Below are 23,877 nucleotides of genomic sequence, written 5' to 3' on the forward strand. Positions count from 1 at the left end.
TGTGTGCAATGAACTTCAACACATGCTTCCAAAAGACAAGTAGCAGGCTGAGCCTGGCCTGGGAACAGGCACCGCACTGCCCTGATTTGGGGGGCCTGAGTTAATAAGTAACACTTGCAAACTATGCAAAGCAGACGTTCCCCTGACCCAACTGAGGACTAGAAATGCAGGCTCTGCAAACAGAAAATGTCTGTGCAAAAATAAAATAAAATAAAATAAAAATACATAAATAGAAAAACCAACCAAGACATTCAAGTGGCTACTGATAAGCTAAATGTCCTAATAAGGAGGAAGAAGGGAAGCAGCTTTACACATCTGTAGTAAAAATTATTCATATTCTGGCCCGTGCATATGCAGACAAGAAAACTCAGTATAAATCCCCCTCCGTGTACTGCACAAACAAGAGGAGAATCTCTCAGAAGTAACAAGGAGCTGTGTCAGCACCAGGACTATCAAGGCCTGCTTTTTCTCAGATGGGGTTTGTAGTTTGTCACGTAAAACACCTTTACAGCCCTGGGGGCATTCACAGCTGCACTCCCCAGCCTGCATTCTCTCATCTTAAAAAACTTGAGTTTAACCAAACCCTTTGACCACACTCCCTACCACAGAGTTGCAGCTTCCTCCTCTAACTGGACACATTTTATTTAAGAGACAGGTTGGACCATAATGCTTTTGGGATTTTTCCTTCTCTGATATGCTTGGCTGAAGTCCATCAGCTGAGTCAAAGGTACTGCAAAGCCAGAGAACAAACACACACATGGAGCCTTCAGGATGCCTGCCTCAGCCTTAGTTTCCTAAAAATAGCATTAAAAAACTAAGATGAGCTACAATACCACCTTGAACACCACATTCAAGGACAAGCCAACTTGGTGATTTGCTCAACCTTGAGCCATGCTTGTCCCCCACAGACACTGCAAATCTGTTTGGCATCATTTTTATTCTGCAACAGTGGCTCTAGTATACCTGCTGGAGCCAACGCCTCTGTCCTCTAAACCTAAATCCCCCCTTTCCCCTCTGCCCTCCAAATTATTGTATGAACTTTTTTAAGTTTCTTGTTCAGAAAACTTGGTTGAACTTGTACACAGCTAAGACTTAGCTTCAAACTTTGATCACTAAAAAATGCTAGCAACTAAAATACTACATAAATGTCCTGTTCTAAGAAAATGTATTTCCTTCTCTTGCAACATGATACCTGAGAGCAAGTGCTGACTTTCAGCCACAAGCTCTAAGATGTCAGTACAGCAAAAAAAACTTCCAAAAAGTACGAGGCATCTCCCCCTTGAGTGTTCAATCCCCTCTACTCCTGTGTTTGATACTGCCTTAGTTTAAAAGAGCAAAGAGAATGCATTATGTTTGCTAGGCACCTCACTCTCCTAAGGTTCATTAAAAAGAATGAGATGCTAGATTTTCCAACCTTGTTTTTAATTTTCTTTTGGAACTACTTGTTTTTCCTACTCATGGCACTTAATTATTACTTGGGGCGAGAGGGGTTAAAGTGTTAATTATTACTTGGGGTGGGAGTGCCGCAGCAGCGTCTATTGATCTCAAGTCCCCAAAGAAATACACATAACAAATATATATGTAGATGTGTATCCATGTATACAAAGGGAGGGCTTAGGGGTGGACAGTTACCCATTACAAACAAGCAGGACTAATGTACAAATTACTGCTTGCCGAAAAAATCAAGTGAATAGCAGAGGAGAATCATGTGTTGGTTGATGAAGTGCTTCAGTTACTCCGAGAGGAACCTTTACATTATTTCCAACACAATAAACCAAACAGGAGCAAGCAGTGTGATGGTAAAGATATTTTGAAACGACAACAGGGTTCTACAGTTTTAGATTCTGGTCACCAGACATACTAGTGTGAGGATATCCTCCATTATCGGTAAAGCTTACAACTTTAAGGAAACACTAGCTATATCCAGACAACTGAAAAGACTTAAGAAATAGAAAGAAATGGTAGTAGAAAAATGCCCCTGTGTTGACTACTTTGAAATAACACCTCCCAAGTGTGCAGCTGGTTGATGTAAATGGAAATGCACTGAGGAAAAGAGCTGTGAAGCTGTATAACAGTCCTGTTCCTAATCATTAATCACTTATTTTAGGCCATTTAAACTAGCCCATTAGAGCCTGCAGCAAAATGCCAACACTCCCATCACTTGCATGTCAGCAGTGCTGGTGTTAACAGGAGAAAATATATGGTTTCTATGACTGTGCCCCAGTTCTACAGCATTTGCTACTTTTAATTGAAAGAGGCAGTTAAACACAAGGTAAATCATTCAGTTAGCTAAGCTGTTTAATAACACATAATTGATAATGTCAATATGTTACAGTGACATAATGCATCACTTTCACCACCCTTATGCTTCAAATACAGTCAACTTATACTTCAAACATTTACTTTAAATGTGCTATTTAATGGCAAAGCCGGGGAGAACTGCCCTGAGTACCACGTGGAACATAGGTAAAACACACACCACTGCTTCAACTCATCTGCAGTTTGGTTAGAAACGAGTTTCTGCCACACTACTCACAACTTCGTGGAAATGGCTTGGTTACATTATTAGTGACTTGCTTTTTGTCTCAAAATACCGGAAGTTTCTACTGCAATAATTTCTATTTCTCTGATAAAATCTGTTGAAGAAGAGCATGAAAATATCTGCACAAGAAAAAGCAACTGCTTGTTTTCTGAAACGTGTCCCAATCCTGCAGGCTTTTGCCTAACTTTTCACATGCAACAGGCCAACAGCAGCCATCAGGACTTCTTTTTAGTGTAAGGCAGATCACATGCTTAAGTGTTTACAAAATGATACCCCCTAAACATGGAATACGATCTAGAGTAGGAAAAAATATATCTTGTAGCTATGTACAGACAGTGTGGTTAAACATGACTAACCTATTATGAAACACTGGGGTTTTTAACATGTATTAATTTTTAAATAAATTTTATTTCTACAACTATTTAAAATGGGCAAGAACATTTGACCTTTACTGTTATTTTATATAACAATAAAAATGTAACCACTAATAAGAACCATGGAATTGGTTCTGCATTGTGTAGCACAGAACACCCAAATGGCTGCAAAATGGGATGGGGTTTTGGTTTCGTTTTTCAAAAAAAATACACACCCCCTAAAAAAACCCAGCAAACAAACAAAGAAAAAAAAAGAAAACAAACAAAAAACCAAGCAAACCACTTAAGTGACCACTGTTACAGGATGCATGCAGGGGAAAGCAGCTGTAGAAGCAGAGGTAATACCATCACCTACAACTACATCTTTAAATCTTTCAGAGAGAAGTTTGGTTCAGCTGTCCTGGAGTTCACTGGCTGAGGAGTCACGCAGATATCCCCAACTAACAAAGGCTGCCATGAGCTGCGCTGGCCACAGGTGACTACCAACTCGGTTGTATGTCTTGACACAGTAACTTGTAAGAGTAAGGGATTCCCACAATAAAAAAATAGCAAGCCCATTGATAATAAATGGCACAAGAATCACAAAAGCAACCTGCAACATCTGGTCTGACTAGAGACCAAGTAATTACTTATAAAAAGGGAAAAGTCAAAGACGTGTAAAACCAAAGTACCAATTACATAGGAACCCAAAACCTGTAGGATATTTACTACTTTTCATGGTGATTCCTTTTGGTTAACTACAAATTTGTAAGCTGTTCAGTAAGTTTAGTATGGAAGTACTTTTTGAAAAGTACTGTCTGATTTGGGGCAAAACATACCCTCACTGTGGGGAAAAAAATAACCCATTGAGTAAAATTCATTTACAGAAAGGTCAAGCTAATGCTGCTTCATTTGCAGACACCAATGTTTTTCCCACTCTGGGTGGCCAGGATATAAGAAATGTTTGACTCCTCTTCCCTTCAAGCTCAGTGCTACTTTTGGCACTCGCTTAAATGGAGGAAAAAAGCAGAGCAGAGAGAGTTCTTTCATTCACTGTGAGGATACCACAAAGAACATTTAGATAGACCTTAATTCCCACTGACTGCAAAATGGTTTTAGTCTGTACACTTCATAGGGAGAAAACTGCAGAGCAAACTGCATTTGTTCACAGCTTACTAAGTTTTCTAATGGTTGGGCAAGCACTGGTTAGAGCTCGGTCTGTTAATTTGCCTTGGAACACTTCCAAATACTACTTGGTAAGCCACAGCATCTTTCTGCTTTGTTTTCTACAGCAGGTAGCACAATGACATCTACAACTTGAGAAAAATGTGTGTAGGAGGTCAAGGCCTTTTTACAGACATTTGATTCAGTATATTTTAAATTCTCTCTGGACTGAAATACAGATTTAGGAAAGTTTAAATATGAAGCCACTTCAACCTGGGAAATCCAGATACATTTGTAAGGCTGTTGCAAACTCAAAATTCTGTGCAGGAATCTAGATGGTCATGAGGGAAAGCTGTGAGAAAGAAGTACATGTGTGAGAGCTCAAGTCATCCAAGATGGTACAATTTTACATAAATGGTGTGATAATCTCTTCCATATGTCTTCCTGACAGACACTGTTCTCACACCATGGCAATTACACAGCCTGACTACTGATTTAGAGGGTTTAGTTGCATTACTAGCCAGGTTAGAGAGAAAGAGGCTTTAAATCCTGGGTGTGATCTTGTTCTGGATTTGTTTTTGTCAGCAGTCCCACTAATTTCACTCAGTTCACGGTATCACCCAAGACGCTTTAGTTATAACTTTGAATTCAGTAAGAACTAAGTGAATTACTACACTGCACATAAATAAGGACATATGTGCCTGGAAAAAAATGGTTTGAAAAATGAATCCCTCATTCTTACTGTCTTCTTCAGGAGGGGGCTGCTGAAAAACCACTTAATTGTGCTCTACTTTTTCATTCCACAGTTTAAAAAAATTCATTTTTATTTCAGATGCAATAAAAGACTGACAGTAAAACTATGAATATCCACACAAAATCTATATATTTTATTATATGTAATAAAATAGAGTTTAGTTATGGTTTTTTAATTATTCTGGATACTAAATCATCATGAAAGTCTCAGCCATAGCAGAACACTGGTGTGATACCTGTTTCCTACCATTAAATTTCCAATGATTGTTTTGTGGCATTAGGAAGGATATATACATTAGCAATAGATGCACATTCTCTTTGTAATTTAGAAATACGTTCTATTGCATCCATGATTACCAGCAGAACTATTCACGTAGGACTTAAAATTCTCTTTTATGTCACAGACTAGTGCTTTTATAATTCAAACCTTCCAAGACAACATTTGCTACTATCTAAGGGCTAGGTTCAAAAAGACTTACATACCTAAAGTAGGACACTTGAGCAAAATTGAAGCACCTAAATCCAAACTGGCAATACAAATCCCTGATCATCTATCACTTAGCACTGAAGGTTTCTATCTTCCTTCCTGGTTCAAAACACACACTTGGAGCTTTGTGGCTGTACCTCCTCAGTACCACATAATACAGATACCTCCTTCTTCAAGTCCAAATGTGACACAGAAGTCAGGAGAACAGGGTCCAGTTCTGCTCTAGGGGGCACTTCTACCTTCTAGCAGCCTTCCACTACATAAAGGGATCTCCGAGAGAGTTGGAGAGGGACTTTTTACAAGAGCCTCTAGTGACATGAGAAATGGTGATGGCTTTAAACTGAAAGAGGGTAAATTTAAATCAGATATTAGGAAGAAATTATTTACTGTGAGGTTGGTGGGACACTGGAGCAGGCTGCTTGGAAAGGCTGCAGATGCCCCATCCCTGGCAAGGCTGCAGATGCCCCATCCCTGGCAGTGTTCAAGGCCAGGTTAGACAGGACACTGAGCAACATGGTCTACTGGAAAGTGTCCCTACCCACAACAGGAGGGTTGGAATGAGATGATGTTTAAGGTTCCTTTGAACCCAGACTATTATATGATTGTATGATTAAACAACTTATGGCTGAGCTATCTTAGGCCAAACTCTTAACACTCCTGTAAGAAGTGAGTCCTGGAACTCATTTATCAGCAAGCAGCAACATTATCCAGTGAACCTGGGACTGGAGAAGAAGTGATGAATGTTACTGTATGCAATACCTCAACATGAAGAACTTTCCACTGAGGGTGGCAGAGCACTGGGACAGACTGCCCAGGGAAGGCATGGAGTCTCCCTCTCTGGAGACATTCAAAACCCACGTGGACACATTCCTGTGTCACCTGCTCGGGGTGACTCTGACTTGGCAGGGGGGTTGGATCAAATGATCTCCAGAGGTCTCATCCAAACCTAAGAATTCTGTGATCCTGTGAAATACATTTGATAGGGCAGTAAAACACAATCATCCAAACTCCCATCAGACTAGAGCACCTCAAGTAACAACTCATAGGCACTCCCACCAAAGTTATTTGTGTGTGACCACTGGCCATTACTTCATAGTTGATTTAACCTCTGTCCTCATAGCAATATTTTGAAGTTCTTGGTTAAAGTGATTTAGTGTTTAATTTTTTAATTAAACTGAGTCTTTGTGAAGCATTCACTGAGTGTGCTGATCTCCATATTTCATCTCTGTTACTGACTCAATTCTTTACACAACAATTAAAGGATCATGTGAAACTCTCAGACTGTCCTAATGAAAACAGTGCAGAAACAAAGCTAGGAATATTTCTTTAAATGCAAATCAAACTCAAAGATAACGGACTTTGAATAAATATTTTATCAGTTCTCCACTTCACTGAACAATCAAGTTTTTTTAATGCCATGGGAAATATATTTGCAATTGCCATTATATGATTTCTTTTAGAGATGCATTTTCATAGAATCACAGAATGGTTTGGTTTAAAAGGGACCTTAAAGATCATCTAGGTCTGGCTCCCTGCCATGGGCAGAGATTCCTCCCACCAGACCAGGGTACCCAGATTTTACACATTCTGTTCTATCTTATGTATCTAAACTATGTTTAGTCCTCATACCAGCATTTTTCTGAGTGTAATCCAATGGAATAATTCCTCAGACAACCTGCAATAGATCTGCAGTATTACACTTGGAGCTACCACTGGTTTAGATCCAAAAGCTGTTTTCCAGGGTCACCAGGCTAGTATCTCTACTGGTTTATAAGATGAAATGCAACTTGCAGTGCACTTATTTCAGTCACTAGAAAACTTTGTTGAGCTTTTTTAACTGCAGTTCTTTGCTTAAAAAAAAAACCAAAAAACCAAAAGCACTATTAACAAGATATTCTATCTCCTTCTTAAGTCTGTTGTTAGTCCATGAATTTCTCTACTCTGGGAGAAGACTAGGAATGATCCACTACCCACAAGGTAAAAACCAGTCAACTGGAAAGAATTTTAGTGGCAATAATATAGTAGGGTAACACATCCATAGTTAGATATCTATTATCAACATACCAGTTCATCACACTTGGCATAAAGCAACAGGAGTGAGTCTGCATATCAGTAATTATATAAACCTAGTCTGGGAACAGGAAAGGGAACTCAGAACAACAAAGAATGCTGCTGAGAAAGGCAAATTCCTGAGTGTACACTGCTATGTAGAGTAACATGAGGATGAAGAGAAGGAAAGGGTTTTAAGACTAGAAATAATTAGCACTGATTTTATCCATCACGATACTCTCACTACTCAGTATAATATTAGGAAGAAACATGCAGGTTATCTGGGTGTTTTAAAGCTCCCCAATTTGTCTGTCAAATCTGCAAAGAAACAGAACTGAGGACATTTCACAGTGGGATAGGATCAAAGTTTAACAGATCACTCTTCTAACATTATTTGCTAATAAATTTTTAAAGTGAGACACATTGCAAAAAAAGATATTTTCTTTAAATTTTAACTATATCCAACATGGCTGAAATTTGGCTGACAATGCAATCCAGGTCTGGCTAATAAAGGGGTGCTTTCATCAGTAGATGAAAACTGCAACACACCAAGAAGAGTGGTGAAAAGGCAGTCAAGATAGAGCTCAGCAGTCTATACTTCAAAATGGACTCAATAATTAAAGTATTTACAGATTTGACTACAAGGTACTCAAAGAAGACCACTGCTTCTGTGTAAGGCTGGCAGTTATGCATTCATGAGTGGAAAACCAGGACAAGTGAAGAACGAAACTAGTTATGTGGCTCAAAGGCTAAGGAACTCAGCTGGGAAGAGGAGAAAACTGCCCAATTTCTGCCCAGCTACCTGGTCTGACATGGGGAAAAGGTTCTGAAAATGGGGATGAATGGGAATTCTTTCATGGGGATTGCTCTCCTCATAAAATGTCTCAAGCATGGGTTTTTTCCCTCTGTCTCTCTAAGACTTGGCAATTGCATCATACTGCAAGATGAAGCAAATTTTAATTCTGTCATGTGGAACTTAGTACAGAATTCCTACCCCCAGTCTTGTAGGCAAGTGCTCTCAGCAGCAAGGGGAGATGTAAAAAGTGACCACCTCTGCCTTTTGCTGCTATGAATTTTCATCAGTGTGGCCACAGCTGCTAGGCTCTGGGTTGAACTCAATTCTGCCCATCCATGCTAGATGTTTTCCAAAGACTATTCTCTCAGGAGACTTGAGTTGCACACAAGTGGTTTGTCTCAGCAGCACAGGGAGGATAAGTGATTTGATATCCAGTTCTGCAAAGCAGGCTTGCTGAGAAGACACAGGTACCTTTAGTTAGACAGCTGTGAAACCTTTTTAGGTGTCCTGAGAACACTCAGAAGGTTACTGGATCCTAAACCTCCTGGATCACTTTCTTGGACTCAGACACATAAACTGTACTTGAATCTTGCTGTAGGTGCCAAAATAGGCACTTGAACTGCTCTGAACCTTTAAGCCTGATGCTTAAAGACATCTGTATACATGATATTCAGATACTGTTGTCAAGCAAGTGTATCACACAGATATTTTTGTTGATTTCTGTAACACTGATTAGTGACAATTATTCATCTACTTTCATTTGTCTATGGATTCCTTTCTACAGGCAAATTTCACTCATGGTGAAATTGTATCCACCAATTGCAGTCAAATGGCTCACATGCTCCACCCCTTTTTCATATACGGACAACTCTTAATTCCTCCAGCTCTTTTGACCTACTACTGTTTCCAAACATGGAATTCTAAATACCTGTTCAACCAGCTACAGGTGGTTGCACATTATTTATTACTAAATATTTGGAATGAGACAAGCGTCACCGAGCAGTGGCAGAATTCTGTCCCCTGCTCTCTTCATATGGTATGTGATAATCGGTAACTTATTTGCTCATATATGAAGACTTCAAGATCAGTGTGCAGATTACGAAGACATTGTTTAAGGTATATGATCAGTGACTAAGTCTTAGTTGTATGGTCACCTGTAATCCAAAAGAGGGTTCTATGTTCCAGTTTCAGTGCTTTAGCTGCTGCTGTTTAACCTGTTTTCTGTAAGAGAGTTCATTGTCATTGTAAGGGAATAGATGCAAGAGCAATCCAAAGCCACATTCACAGCTGACTCATGTTTGTGGTAGTTGAGCTTATTGCACTTGTCCTTCTTTGCTGTTCTTTCATGGAGCCAATGGCTTCAAAGATGTTCAATCAACTCAACTCCCTTCTCCTATTTCTGATGATTTGCTAATTTTGGAAGATAAGGACTTTTGACTGCAGAGTCCATAGTCACAACAATATTTGAAGCTTTCAAGTTTGCTGACCTACAGCATGACCAAGGGCGTGGTTTTCTGCAGTCAGTTAAGACTGCAGCTCCACTTATGGAGTGTCAGAGGACTTGGTACCAGTTGGGATCCTACCTTAAGATCGATTGCAGGCACTGGATTTCTCTTCCCCATTTAATACCAAACAAAACTAAAATGTCTCTGCTGTAGTTATGGAGGGGAAACCTTGATAAAATTTGCAGCCTGCCTCATGATATCACATTACATGACCTTCACTGTTTATATAGTTGATAGAACATAACTTAATGACTTCATAGAATCAAATTAATTTCTCCTATGCTGTATTCATTCTAAAATAGAATCAATATTATTTACCCTACCTGACAATAATGCCCCATGTTTCACATACAATTGGTTCAATACCAGCAGGTAGTTATCAATGAATGCACTTTGCTGTGGTAAATGAACACAATCAATACCCAGAAATGTGAGTTTTCTGGTGTGTGAGTGAATTGCGATTGAAGTGAAAGCTGAGTTTTGTCTTTTTACTTCTTCTTTTAGGTTTCATGTAAGGAGAATCTGAGTTTAATAGGCAGTACAGTAACAATCTGAAAAATTACCAGGCAACACCACTGCACACTGAACATCACTGAACCTCTGACAAAGTTATGCCATGGGAGGGACCCAACAGAGAAAAAAAGGAAGCCTCAAGAAAGAAATGTTAAAAATTTTCAGCATTTCTTGAAAAATACATATGTTTGAACTCTTGAGCATCATAAGAGTATCACGTGAAAGACAACTCTGTATGTTGAAGGACACATTGCATACATTTCAATTTGTTTTGCTCAAAACAGAGTAAGAAAGAAATGTTTAGTTCTAGGGAGGACATCCAAAGACAGCATTTTTAATTTAGAAAAGTATGAATGTAATATCTCAATAAAAGCTAACATTAATTTTAAATTATATTACATGCATTTAAAAACAAAGGTAATGTCAACAAGATTGACAAAAGAACTCTGTTAATTTCAAAATCAACTAAAAATAGAGACTTTGGCAAAGTCGTTTCACTTACAGCTACTTACAGCAAAATGTGAGAAAAGAAGATTTTAGAAGACATTAGAAATAAGGGTGTCTGTGGCCCCTTTCAGTGGGAGATGGTTGTTCCTCCTCCCTTACAGACCATATCTTTGAACCCGCACAATCCTTCAGCTTTTAATCCTTTTAAGGCACTCCCTATTTTTCCTAGAGTAACTCAGCCTAGCTTGCACCACTCTGAAGTCATGATGCAGCAGTCATTTTCCCAGCTACCAAGATGTCATTTCTTTCTAGTCACTTCCTCAATCTTTATACATATTAAGCAATCCTGCTTTTACTTATGGAAAATTCTAGGAAGTACACTGAAAGAAAAGCTTACTTCCATAGCACACTTGAGCACATGCTTTACTACTGATTTAATATTCAGATATTCTTTGCATAAGACTCAGGAAAACAAAACCAGAATGCTTTAGAATAACACTGGAACATTTATACATATTTATGGAGAGAGAAAATAGTGATTTAATATAAACAATCTTAACAGCTTACATCTTTCAGAAATCAACTACAACTTCACAGTTTTTTTTATACATATGTTCTAAGACTTAAGTTGCCTTCCTTGAAAAAAACTGTGAATTCCTGAAAAATCTAGATTAGCACTTTTCCTTAAAAGAAAATCTGCTCAGTCATTACATCTATCATTGTTTTGCTATTTGCTTGCAAAAAATACAGCAAACCAGTATCTGTCATCCGTATTTCCTCCCTTTACCTGAGTTTCATAAAAACATCCTTGTGACAATCATAACCTCCCACAACTCTCATAAAAACAGAACAAATGCTATATCTAGCTTCATGGAACAAATATAAAACTCAACTGCAATTAATAATCTATACTTTATATTATTTCCTGTGTAATATTAAACCACAGGCAGAAACAAAATTTCCATAATTCACTTTCAGGCCCATGAAGACGAACAATACTCAGTACAGCGTATGTAAAGAGCAGAGAGCTACTGCAACTGCTGGAGTCCACTGAACTGAAGGTTTTACTTAGGCAATTTTGTGTAGGAGTCAACAACCACCGCCAAAGAATATTTTATCTTTGCTGGTTTTTTGCTATTCCTCCCAGCTTCATCTTCCCAACATTTGATTTTTAAATTTGAAATACCAGTTATTAAGTGGCTTCATAATTTCACTAATTCATTTAACATTCATGTCAACAAAGTTACACATGGGTAACTAAGCAGGTAAACTAAGCTTCTTTATCACATGCAGAATCATACTACCTGAACACACAAAGTGCAAAAAAAATCTGATTCATTCATTGCTACATTAAACTGCTTCATTTTCTTACCTAAATTCAATCTGTATAAACAACATTATTTATAACATAGGCATAGAAATCCACAGTGTGTATGTACAAATTATATTAATACATTTACATAAGTAGATATACATGTAAGAATTTATTTGTTTCGAGGTTATGAAAGGTTATAAAACGTTTTACAGCTGTGAGTCTACCTCTTGCACAGAAAAGAATGTATTGAGCAGGAGGGGTTAAGTAGAAGGGAGTTTATTATGGTCATCAACATGAAACAAAACAAGGCTTTCTCTTGTTCTCATACATTTGAAAAGTGTTCTAAAGGAAGTTTTGTTATTCAGTTAAGGTATTAGATAGTACATCACACAGTAAAAAGAAATTCTGCTGGTAATTCTCCCAGTAAATTCCAGACCTGAAGAGAAACTTTTTGTAACATCTCAGCCTTAGGGGTGAAGTCCAAGTGCCATTGCCATTTGGGATGCTTTAAGGTGTTCCATCTGGCTTCTGCATGTTGCTCTAGAAAACCACAGGGCACCTGTAGGTGCTGTGTTAGGGCTGTCAGATTCCTATAGGTCTCTGGGATACATTACACTCTGGGATATGAAAGTTAGCTATCAAAGTTTGAACAAGGAAACTTCCAGCCCCTTCCAGATCAAACAGAGAAGCACACGGAAGTGAATCACTCCTGCAAGTACTTGATTCTCTCTACTGACCAAACAATCTCCAGTCGCAATGTCTAATATTTGGTCATTTCCATTAGGACAGGTCAAACTCAAATTGTTATTTTTTTCAGTTCTGAAAATGCTGTCCCTTAGTCAGGAAACAGTAGCAAAAGATCATAGGACAGAAAAACAAAACTACACTCTACTTGAAAAGAAAGCCCAGGTATATAGTTTTTTTCATAGTGGGATAATGGGAAAAACATTCACAAAAGGCCCTTCCGTAAAAAAAAATAAAAAGGAGGCAAATCACTGTGTCCTAAATTTGCTGGTGGATGGCTGGGAAGGAGTTTCATCTTCCCTCCATGGCAGCTGAGTCTCCTTAAGACAAATAGATTCTTAATTTTCTACAGGCAGTTTAAACAGATGAAGCCATTACTGGACCTGGAGATGTGGAAAGGACCCAGGATTGTGGAGGCGGCAGTAAGGGTTCATCCACAAGGCATACACCAAAAACTTCAACATAGCTGTTGAGTAAGGAAGAGCCTGTAGGAGTGGGACAGGAACTTGGCAGAATGCAAGCAGGAGACAGGGCTGAAAGGGTCCCTGGTGATACAAGGCACAGTCCTTGAACTTTCTGTCAGCCCTAGTCACCACCACAGTGCATGTCCTCTCCCTTCAAACTACTGTCTGAAGTGTAGAGGATTTGTCCAAGTGGCATAAATACACATGTGAACACTATATGATTTCTGATTCATCATTTACTCACTGCTCAACGTGAAATACCAAACAGGCAAGTTTAGTCACTTTCATTTCCAGTTATTTTACCCGCTTTACTAATTACTACTATAGCACTGATTAGTCTGTAATAGCTATTCATTAGCTGTAAGTTGAACAAGGGCTGATTTGAAGCAATTACACTTACTAAACGTGTTCTGAGGACTAATTATTTCACAGTCATCAGATGATGACAGACAAAATACATGATCTATAATAAAGACCCAAAAGAATCAAGGGTGAAATCCTAAAATATACTCAGAATCACTTCTACTTTCTGTGTGTGGATTTTTCGGTAAAACCAACTTTCCTCCAGCCAGAGTAACTAAGGATGTTACTGTAGGTCATGTGTTACTGAATAGAAAAACAGACTTTGAGACAGCTCAGTGTTACACCTCACATACTTGGTCTTGGAAAAGGGCTGTGTTTTGCCAGTCTGAAGCTCTCCTTACAGGTAATTATGGTATCTTGTTTCTGGAGAACTTGTTTGTCCTTCTGCTAAGGAGACTTCTCCTCCTTACTCATTCAATCCTTAGTGACAAAAACATCTTCCTCACAAAAATCACATGAGGAGTGTATTTCTTGTTTCATTGGCTTCAAGTTGTCAAGGCTGGAAATACAGGATATTTCACAGGGAAGACATTGAAATCTGGGCCGGAGAATGTGTCTCTGAAACATCCCCAGGAAAGCGCCTTATCCCCGTGAGGCTTTAGAATGATGATAGCAGTGTACTACTACTCCCTCAGATGATTTAAAACAACTCAGAATTAAAAACAATGGAAGAAAACAGCAGCTTAGTTCATATGCCCAGAACTAGAAAGTCTAAGATTATTATTATTATTATTTGGGAAACACCCAAGCCTTTTCCTTTAAACCTTGAGTCATTTCTTTACTTGATGGAACAAAAACACAAAGTACAACATTTAGCAGAAATAAAACAATACAGAAATACTGAAATGGATACAAAACACATAAAAAAAACTTCAAGTAAGAATGGGTTTTGTTATAGCTAATCATGACACTGAGAACGGATCAAATGACCTCCCAATATATCTTGTACTCTATGAAAGTTTAACAATGCTTTAAAAACACGTGTGTGGTGGGGGCAGATGAAAGTGAAGAACCTACTTTGGATGCCTTTCTTAGCAACTTCTATTTTTACATGATCTGATCTGCTGCCTTTGCTCATCACCCAAAATAATACCAAGACCCCTCCTCCCCTGCCAAAGTCACCCCGCCAAGTTCCACAATGAGTTCCATTGATTTTCAATACATATTGTCAACTACCTAATAATTTAACTGGTAGGCACAGCTCTTTCAGTTGAAGCTTCAGTTTTCCAAACAAAAGCTAACCACCTGAGACCACAGAGGACAGGATATGAGCTACTTATAGCAACACTGGACCAGTGAACAAGAATAGCAGGAAAGCTGCTTATTTTATTTTTTTTTCTCCAGCAAAGCCCTTTGAAGTAAACTATTTATTAAACATTATAATACTCGAAACAAAAATCTTTGAAGGCAGGTTATCCTCCTCTGCACCATGTCCCGTTGTGAATGAATTGCTTCCTTTTCCTTTTTGGATTTTTTTCACTTGTGAAACTGACACTCAAATTGTTCTCTTAAGCTACTTGGGCAAGCCTTTGCCTTTGCTGACAGGAGTAATCCATCCATCAACAAGAGGATCATTAAAAATATTTACAACTCAAACTACTTCAATATCACTGCACTGTAAGCAGCCACCCTGTTCATCAGGCAATGCTATATAAATACAATAAATAAGTTCCTTGTGCACAGAAAAATAGTATTGATTAATAAGTAATGATGCAAACAGATCATTTAAAAAAGAAACAAGCTAAGAGTAAGACTTAATTTTTCACTTTTTAATTAAAAAAGTAAATTCTCCCCATTAACCCTGTTACTGATGAATACATGTGTTTTTTCTTTGTTCCTCTGATTAAAACATTCATCTTTCTCCCTCTCTGTTGCTGAAAGAACTAATCTTTCTCTACAGCATCACTGGAAATTTCAAAACCAGACATAGAGAACTGCCCTTTCAAATATATGTATTTGGGCTGCAGAGTCAGAACTGTCACACACTATGCTGTATTGGTATCTTTGAAAATCTGTCAATGATGTGCAGTGAAGAAGGAGAGTGCTCTGAAACAACTGCTCAGAATTGTCTGAGCCTGAGAAATTCCCTGGCCAAAGCCTAGGAAATAATCGGAAGTGAACTGAAACTCCCACTGGGCCACCATGCATGCCTGCATAGTAAAGATGTCACTGGCAAGCTGCAGACAAAATCATATTAGAAAAGGTTTTAGCAGTTCTCTATGGAGAGAAATAATTTACTCCAACTAAGAGACAGTGGAAACTGTCAATATCCTGATTCCTGAAAGATGGAGGAATTTGCAATTTCCACTGATTTGTATGCATGCAAGAGGGATCTATCACATCTGAAAATGTAATCACAAAAATACAATACATGACTCCTGACTAATTTCTTACCTAAGTAGCAGAGACAGCCTTTTTTCTTGCAAAACAATCCACTTTTCTTTAAATAAGCACATTTTCTCAATTTGTTCTGCCTTGTGATTTCAAGCACAACCTGGCACACGTGCAAGTGATGTCCAAGCACTAAGAATTTTGAATAATCTTCTTCTCCATCTCTTAGACATTTGTCCATCTGACAATATATTTCTATTACATATCATATTTTTGTATTTCACAGAATCACACAATATTCTGGAAGGGGCTCACAAGGATCATTAAGTCCAACCCTCACATGGTGACTGAACCCACGACCTTGGTGTTATGAGCACCATGCTTTAACCAACATGACCTTCTAGAAGTACCTATAAAGAATTTTTAAAGCACATATAAGAACTTTCAGTGGCTTTTTTTTTAGCCTCCAATGATATGCCTTCTTGTCTCTGGAAGTGGTCTTGATGTCTCCCACCTGAAGTCTGCCACCACCAACCACCCTTAATTTATCTATGCTGCATATAAATATTTCGTATCCCTGCCAGCCTAAGCTGAAATTTGGTGGACTTATTCAATGCCACAGTCCCAACTTTTGAAGAATAAAGAATCCATTCTTTATTCATTTTTCTTACTATTGGAAGACATCAACTTGTCTTTAGCCATGTTACTGCCTCTACCACAAGGACACAGCAGCAGTAAGATGGACAAATGACACTCACTTGTAAAATTTGTACCTGTGGCAACCACTGAAGTACTGAAGAACTTTCAGAGAGAAGGATTCTCTCTGGTGAGCAAACCAGAGTGTAAGCTCATAATTTGCTGGAGATTTTACAGACTTTCTATGGAATTAAGAGGTCTGAATATAAACTGTTACAAATGAAGAAAGATTCCTTGGGCATTCATAATTCTATCACTTATGAATCCTTAGTCACATGGAAACTACTGGGAAAAGCAGTACGTAAACTGGAGGGTTTGTCCCCTTTTCCTTTACAAGAGCTCATTCAAAGAGGCTTTGAGTAGGCAAAAAACCAATAATGAATGCAATGAAATGATGAACCAAGGTAGAAATGTCTATACAGATCTCAGTTCATAAAAGCATGTCAGTATTTTAAGTGCTTTCAAGGATAAGGCCATGATGAATCATTCACTATAACACTTTCCTAAGGGCCTTAAATGTGTCAGCAACCTCTCTACCAGCTCTAAGGTGAAGTTGATAGCTTGGAATCACTCTTCAGAATAGACAACTTCAGTGGTTCCATTCCTAAATCTTTTTAAAAACCTCCAAAGTTATTTGGAGAAACTGCAGATCTAGTTTGAGTCATTTCAAAAACAGACATAAGATTAAAACTCTGCAGTTCCCCTGAAATTGCTTCACTTCAAAATTCACTAAGACTGAATCAAAGGGAGAAGGAGGTGGTTGTAGGCTCTTGTTTCCCCAGGATTCTTCCTATCTGAAAGTCTTTCCATTGTTTGTCTTCACACCTCCAAGCAAAACTGAATCTCATTCAAGAGTTCCCCCATAATATGCCTCATTTATACCAAGTGCTTAAATCTGAGCAGCACAGGCACTAAGTGAATAAGAAACTTAATGGATAAGATGAAGGTATTAATAAAAGGTTTCCATTACTTCTCCAAGATCATTCAATTAAGTTTCACCACAAAATAACAAAACGTTGTATTTACATAGCAGAATTTAAAACATTTTTAATTTACAGTGCTGAATTAATTTTTACCTTTTTTGTGTTTCCAGTTTTGTTATAAACATTTTTTACTGTTACTTTAAAAAGCCTTTTCCAGCCATGCTTGGAACTGCCAATAAGAGCTGCAGTTTACTTAGCTCATATATTGTACTCCTCACCACTGCCCATTCTACACTTCAACACCACAATCAGTGATATGTGTCCTCATGAGTCAGAACTCTACATCAAGTTTTGCTCATCATTGCAACTTCTGCAGCCCTCACTGATCAGCTGCAAAGCCACTGCATGTTCAATAACCACAGCCTGGAAATGTGGTAGGGAGAGGGCAGGCATCCAGGGAAAATCAGAGGGCAAACTGGGGACTAGGAAAAAGTAATTTACAGTTAATGAAGTAGAAACTGGAAAGAAGTTTCATTCATGCCTTTAGCACTGTTGCTTAGATCAATTAGAGGTACTCTCCCAGTAATGTAAGCAGAATCTGATCCTTAATATGCATATACCTTTGCAAAACCCTTTCAAGTATATGAAAAGAACTTTAAAATAACAGTAAAAGCAGCTCATTACATCATTTTAGGACACTATTCATATCAGCTAGTGACATCTCCATGGCATGATTTTATTAATTCTCTCAAAGTCTGATTTTGCATTCAGGCAGTGAACATGATTCTAAGTGACAATATCTCAACCTGAAAGTCAGCAAAACATAAAATAACATCAGTAGAATATTAAAAACTCCCACTGAGATAAATAGAAATATGAAGGTTCTTCACAGAGCCAAATAGATTAGTGTTCACTTTCCACTCATTATGTGCTTTCAGCAAGCACAGTACAGGTTTATAATTTGATGGGGAAAAAATTATACTTTTAGCTATTTTCCAGCCTGACTCTCTAAGGCTGTTCCTTCCTTTCAAGACAGCATAGTATTATTACCCATAAAACTATGACTACACAACGAGCTCAGAACAGCGATGTCCATGTTGCTAGGATATATATTACTCTCTCAAAATAAGTCTTGGGAGGATCACTGAAATCCAGGAGAAAAAGTAGGGGGGGAGGGAAGGGGAAATTGTTCTTTGACATCCTCCTTACTTCAAAACTTATTTGTAGAATGGCATCAAATGTCGCATCAGCAATTAAACTTTGACTTCTACTAGAGTAATATTAATGTAGAGTGAGTCCCAGAGCAGCACTGCCCAGCCCTGTGCTTGGGGTTAGCTCCAGTGCTAAACAGCACGTTGCTGACCGACACAGGAAATCCCTCTCCTGTTCCTTGAGTTGAACCGACAGGCTGGCATGAAGAAATGTCCAAAGCATTAACAGCAACAAAAACTACGGGCTCAGAGTCAGATTTCAAAGGCATTTAGGTGCCTAACATGCATTACTTTTAGTGGGACTAAGCTGCCTCTGAAAATCTAAGGCCTTCGATCTTCACTATTCTTAAGCCACTCCAGATCCTGTGGCTCTGTTAGGATGTAAAAGCAATTACATTTCACAACTTTGAATCCAACAATATATTTTGGAAATCATTCAAAGTACATGTTTTTTTAACATAGTTTCCTTGTCCAATAAAATACACTGGAAGTTTAGATGCTTGGAATTTGCAGGTCTCCCTCCTTTTCTTTAGACTGAGGCCAGAAGATAGCAGTCTGGTGAAACCTCTGACATCCAAATAAACTCTGTTTTCTTCCTTTAAGTGGAAGAAGTGTTTAATGGATAATCCTTTGACAAATTTTTTATAAATAGTAAAATATACAATCTCTGAACACTAACGTAATTGCTCCTGAACAAAACCACTGCCCACAGAATCCTAATCCCCACAAAAACTAGTGCAGATGTTATAGTGTGTTTAAAAATCAGGTATTAGCATTCAAGGGATCCATTCCCATACAACTCCAAGATGAATTCAGCCAGACAAATACCAGATTGGCTTGTAAAGGAATCCAGTGTAATGAAACACATTGAAAATGAGAAAACCAAATCCTCATTTTTATTCACGAGGCCGGCTTGCATACAGTTGAGTGCACAAAATTGATCTGAGAATATTTTAATAAAAAGAAACACAGGTAGCTGTAATATCTAAACACGGGTAGCTGTAACATCTGTTAATGCCAGGCCATTTCATGAAACAATGCTCACAGTGCACTGATGGTTGGTACACCAACAGTTCAGAGCAGAAACAGAAAGTCCTCACCTCACCAGTGCCCATGTTTGATTTGTCCCTCTCTCTGGTTCCAGCTTTCCAACATCAAAGTACAGGGATGGAGCCAGTGAAAACATCTCAGACATATCCTTATCCCCCTTCCCCACTAAAGCTGCAGCAAAGGAACAGGCTATGAATTTAGGTGCTGCCTTTTTTCCTCACAACCTCATTGGCTGGTCTAATAAATGATGCTGGTTTTCCCTGAGAAACTTGCCACAGTTTACACCAGTTGTTTCCCTTTCAGTAAGTCTTGCTTTCAATATCTATTTAAATTATCCAAAGAAATCACACTGAAAATATGTATATTAGCTCTTTAAACACTCCTTTTTCCCCAGTGGAAAAGGTCAGTGGGCTAGCACATGAACCTTCTTCATAGAACAATGCACGTTGCCTCTCACAGGGAAGAGCAGAAATCTTATTATCTTTCAGGAGTACACTGCTTTCTCTCTGACCCTGTGAGGCAGTATCCTTCTCTTCCCCAATGGAGTTTTTTCCTCAATGGCCTCTCAGACCTGCTTGTAGCGGGCTCACACACTCCTGAAAAATCACTCCTTAAGAGAATAACCCACCTCCCTTCAAGCACCTGCTTGAATAATTTCAGGAAATTTGGTCCTAACTCACACTAATCCTTCCTGGCTAGTCCTCTTCCCTTTCCTTCCCAATTCACTATTACCCTTTAATTGTTGATTTGATCTCTCATGTTCCAGTCATCAGGGCTACTTCCTCACTCCTGTGCAGGACCGGTTCAACAGGAATCCTAGGATGGCTAACATCTGATTAGCCTCATGCCATTTTATAAGGAAATCTCATTTCAAGATGAAATCAAAGGCAGTAGTCTTGGCTTACAAAAGACAAAGTTTTACTCTTCTTTTATTAAGGTACAAAATTGAAGAATTTATTGCTGCTTGTGTAACCTGAAAGTTATTCAGTGTTTTTACCCCTTTGCCCTCATTTAACCTTAGACATGAAACTTGTTGGGGGATGGAAGTAAAAAAAAATGTAGAGTAGCTGCATTTTCTTTCATCTTTCTTCTGGAACTCAAACAAAACTACCATGTGATAAACGGCCATTTGTGCCACAGAGGTTAATGCAATTCTAAATGAGACAAAAATCACCAATGAAGTTCACAAGGCTCCCTGTGATGTACAGTCATCAAGCAACATAGACTGACACAAACCTAAACTGATTTTGCATATGCAACCAATACACTAGTACTTTCAATTATTTATGTCAATGTTCCCATCACACACAGTTGGGTTAATTGAATGCAACCACGACCACATTCCACCAACCTTTACGAAAAATTTAAATGGTCTCTAAAGCAAGTACCAGCAACATACAAAGGAAACATTTGAGATGAGTTCACAGATAATTTTACAATCTGTACTTGCAAGGTGGAGTACCTTTTACTGGCAGAACATAGGGAGGGGCCATCCAGCATATTAAAAAGAACAGTTTAAACCATTATTTGGCTCAAGTCACAGCACATTCCAAGAACCCCATAAACAAAGACATGTGCAATGTTAACTTTCTCTTTTATGCTGACAGCTTTTTTCTCCCATATAATGACCTTCCTGCACAGTGTGTGTTACCATAAAAAGAAACAGAGCCCAGTAAAATTAGAGGAACTGCTTAATATCAAAACGTTTTATCTGAGGAAGACACCACTGCCAGTGTAAATATAAAAAAGCACAAGAATTAAAAAGTATTTGTTTTGCTGTCTCTTCTTTAAGTTTAGCTTGTTCAAACAAACCTAGCTCGAGTTTTCAGTTACTCTGCACTAGATGGTCTTCCCAAAGGCTGAAACAGTACTCCAGAGAATATGAACTTGGCTCCAATTTCAGACAATTCTCATCTTCTTTTTCTGACAAAAAGTATTTGAATGCTTTGTGTGTAGCCAAGAATTTGGATATGAAAGGCACACCAGTAAACAAATCACCAAAACGGGCCACCACTACACAGACTGTAAGTGCATGCTTGTTTTGAAAAAAAACTCCTCTGGCCCAAAGGACACTGTTTTATTTTACAAGCAGAATGTTAATGTGAAATTTTAGTTTGATTTTATCTCTCTCATCTAAGTACAAAAGAAAAGCTACATGCATTTTTGATAGACAGAGCCTACATTTGCTATTTTGTTTGTACAAAGAAAAGTGAAAAGGAAAAGAACGTAAGAACCTCACAGCTAGTTGGCTTGGGTAAAGTGCTGCACCAAACCAAATTACTTTTTTACAGTTTTATTTGAACTACTACAGAGAATCAACAACCCTTATTCATAGCATTCATCCTTCTATCAGCATTCCCAGAATGAAAATTGAAACTTTAAGAATGTTATTGCTTTGTAGCAAATGTTCACTAGCTTCTACCATGGCAACTATCCCACAAAACCCTAGCAGGGCTAATCACAGTTCCCAAAGGTTTATTATCTTTCATATCAGGGAGGCATTCAAATGCACTAAGGCTGCCTGGCAGCTAAGGCAGATATTGTCCTCACCCAAAAGAATTTTAATTTTAGCCTTGTACATTTGGTGAAAATACATTTCTGAAAACCAGAGAACATGCCAGCAAAAAGCTCACACCAGCTCCAGTGTGGGGCTTCTTGCTCCACAAAGAGGCACGGATGAGAACTGAGCAATGCCAGGGAGACTTCACTGAGCGCGTCAGGAAAGTCTCCCTAAGCTGGCCAGAAACCCAAGGGAAGGAAATGAGAGTGATTATGTACAGCTGAGCAAGCACAGCGCAGAGACTCCTAAATCAGTGATATGGTGTTCACTGCTGGTGTTCTGTGGTAAAAATGTTTACCATCTGTGTTACTCTCTCTTTGTTATGGACACTAATGGAGCCTTCAAACATAAAAGCATGGGGGCAGGGAACAAAAACACAATCAAGCCAAAGTACTTGAAAATCACTTTTAGCTGTATATTACATGAGGAAATTCTGAGACAAAATGAAAGATGGATCGAAACCAAAACACGAGCATTTCCAGGCTGAGCTCTGCAGGGCTGCACAGCACTGGCTTACTCTGCCCTGGAGGTCTAGTTCTGAGCTATCAGGCACAGACAAATCCTTTAGGCACTGAGAGGTGGCTCTACTTTGGACACAAGAAAGCGATGTACACTCCAATAACTGCAAAGGCTTTTAGGCCTATGCTGAGCATGCCTGTGGCAGTGAGTTTCCTAGGAAGCCGCTGCATTTGTACAAAGTTTTTCTGCAGGGGAACTTCTCTGCTGCTGTCTCCTGCTGTTGAGAAGCCACAATGGCCTGGAGAGTATTACAGTCTGTAGTGAAGCCAAAAACTAATATATGCCATTCAGTTTGCAGTCTGTGCATAAAACCAAGCATCTGGCTCGCTCATGCTAGACATCTCACACTGCCATACATGAAAACTGGTGGAAATCACAGCCTTCAGCCCGACTTCCATCTCAGATGGTTTTTTACTCTGCTTATCAAAATTTATAGATGGAAAATGAGTTCCAACAACCTGGTATCTCCACTACCTCAAGTAGTTGCCTTAATATGTCTTCTCCCTCCCTCACTACCCAGGACACCACAGGGAATGTATGGTGAAAGGAGTCCACCCTGCTTCCTTTAAGCCCAAGGAAGTCAGCTTGGCTCAGACCCCCCTAATCCACTCAACAAGTAGCTACTGGGGTGCTTATTCCCGAACCCTAGCACATCCAAATTCTTTGGCAGCCAGCCAGTGCCCAGTTTCAACAGAGCTGTCAGTAATTTCAGGCTAACTGCTCAACCCAGCATAGGCACATCAGCTGCACAAACAACACAAGATTGTCTGTCAATGAGCAAAATGCTTTTCCAGATGAGGCGTTTCAGGTACATTGTTACATCTCTCACATTACTGATGCCAGTTCAAATGTAATTCTAGCAGAATGCGAGTAGACTTTGTGAACCACAAACCAAGCTAGCAAGAAGAAAATCAGAAACAAAATAGTAGTTTGTTTTCTCTACAGTTGGAGGAGCCTCCCAGCAGTCTCATGATGTTGAAAATGGTCTTGGAACCAATTAGTGCAAACTGCCACATGACCAAAACTGAAATACCACAAACACCACAAGGGTTTGAAAAACGCTTCAAGAAATTATGCAAAGGTGGAGGAGCT

The 23,877-nt window shown here is 38.8% G+C and overlaps 1 protein-coding gene across 2 annotated transcripts in view; it reads right to left on the reverse strand.

The window, feature by feature from the left end:
- Nucleotides 1-23,877, reverse strand: part of PCCA (propionyl-CoA carboxylase subunit alpha) — a 274,540-nt gene that overhangs the window by 22,303 nt on the left and 228,360 nt on the right. The window lies entirely within an intron of this gene.

Source organism: Pseudopodoces humilis, chromosome 2, assembly GCF_049639895.1.
Source record: "Pseudopodoces humilis isolate 2021_Gansu_Grassland_sample_001 chromosome 2, ASM4963989v1, whole genome shotgun sequence".
NCBI lineage: Eukaryota > Metazoa > Chordata > Aves > Passeriformes > Paridae > Pseudopodoces > Pseudopodoces humilis.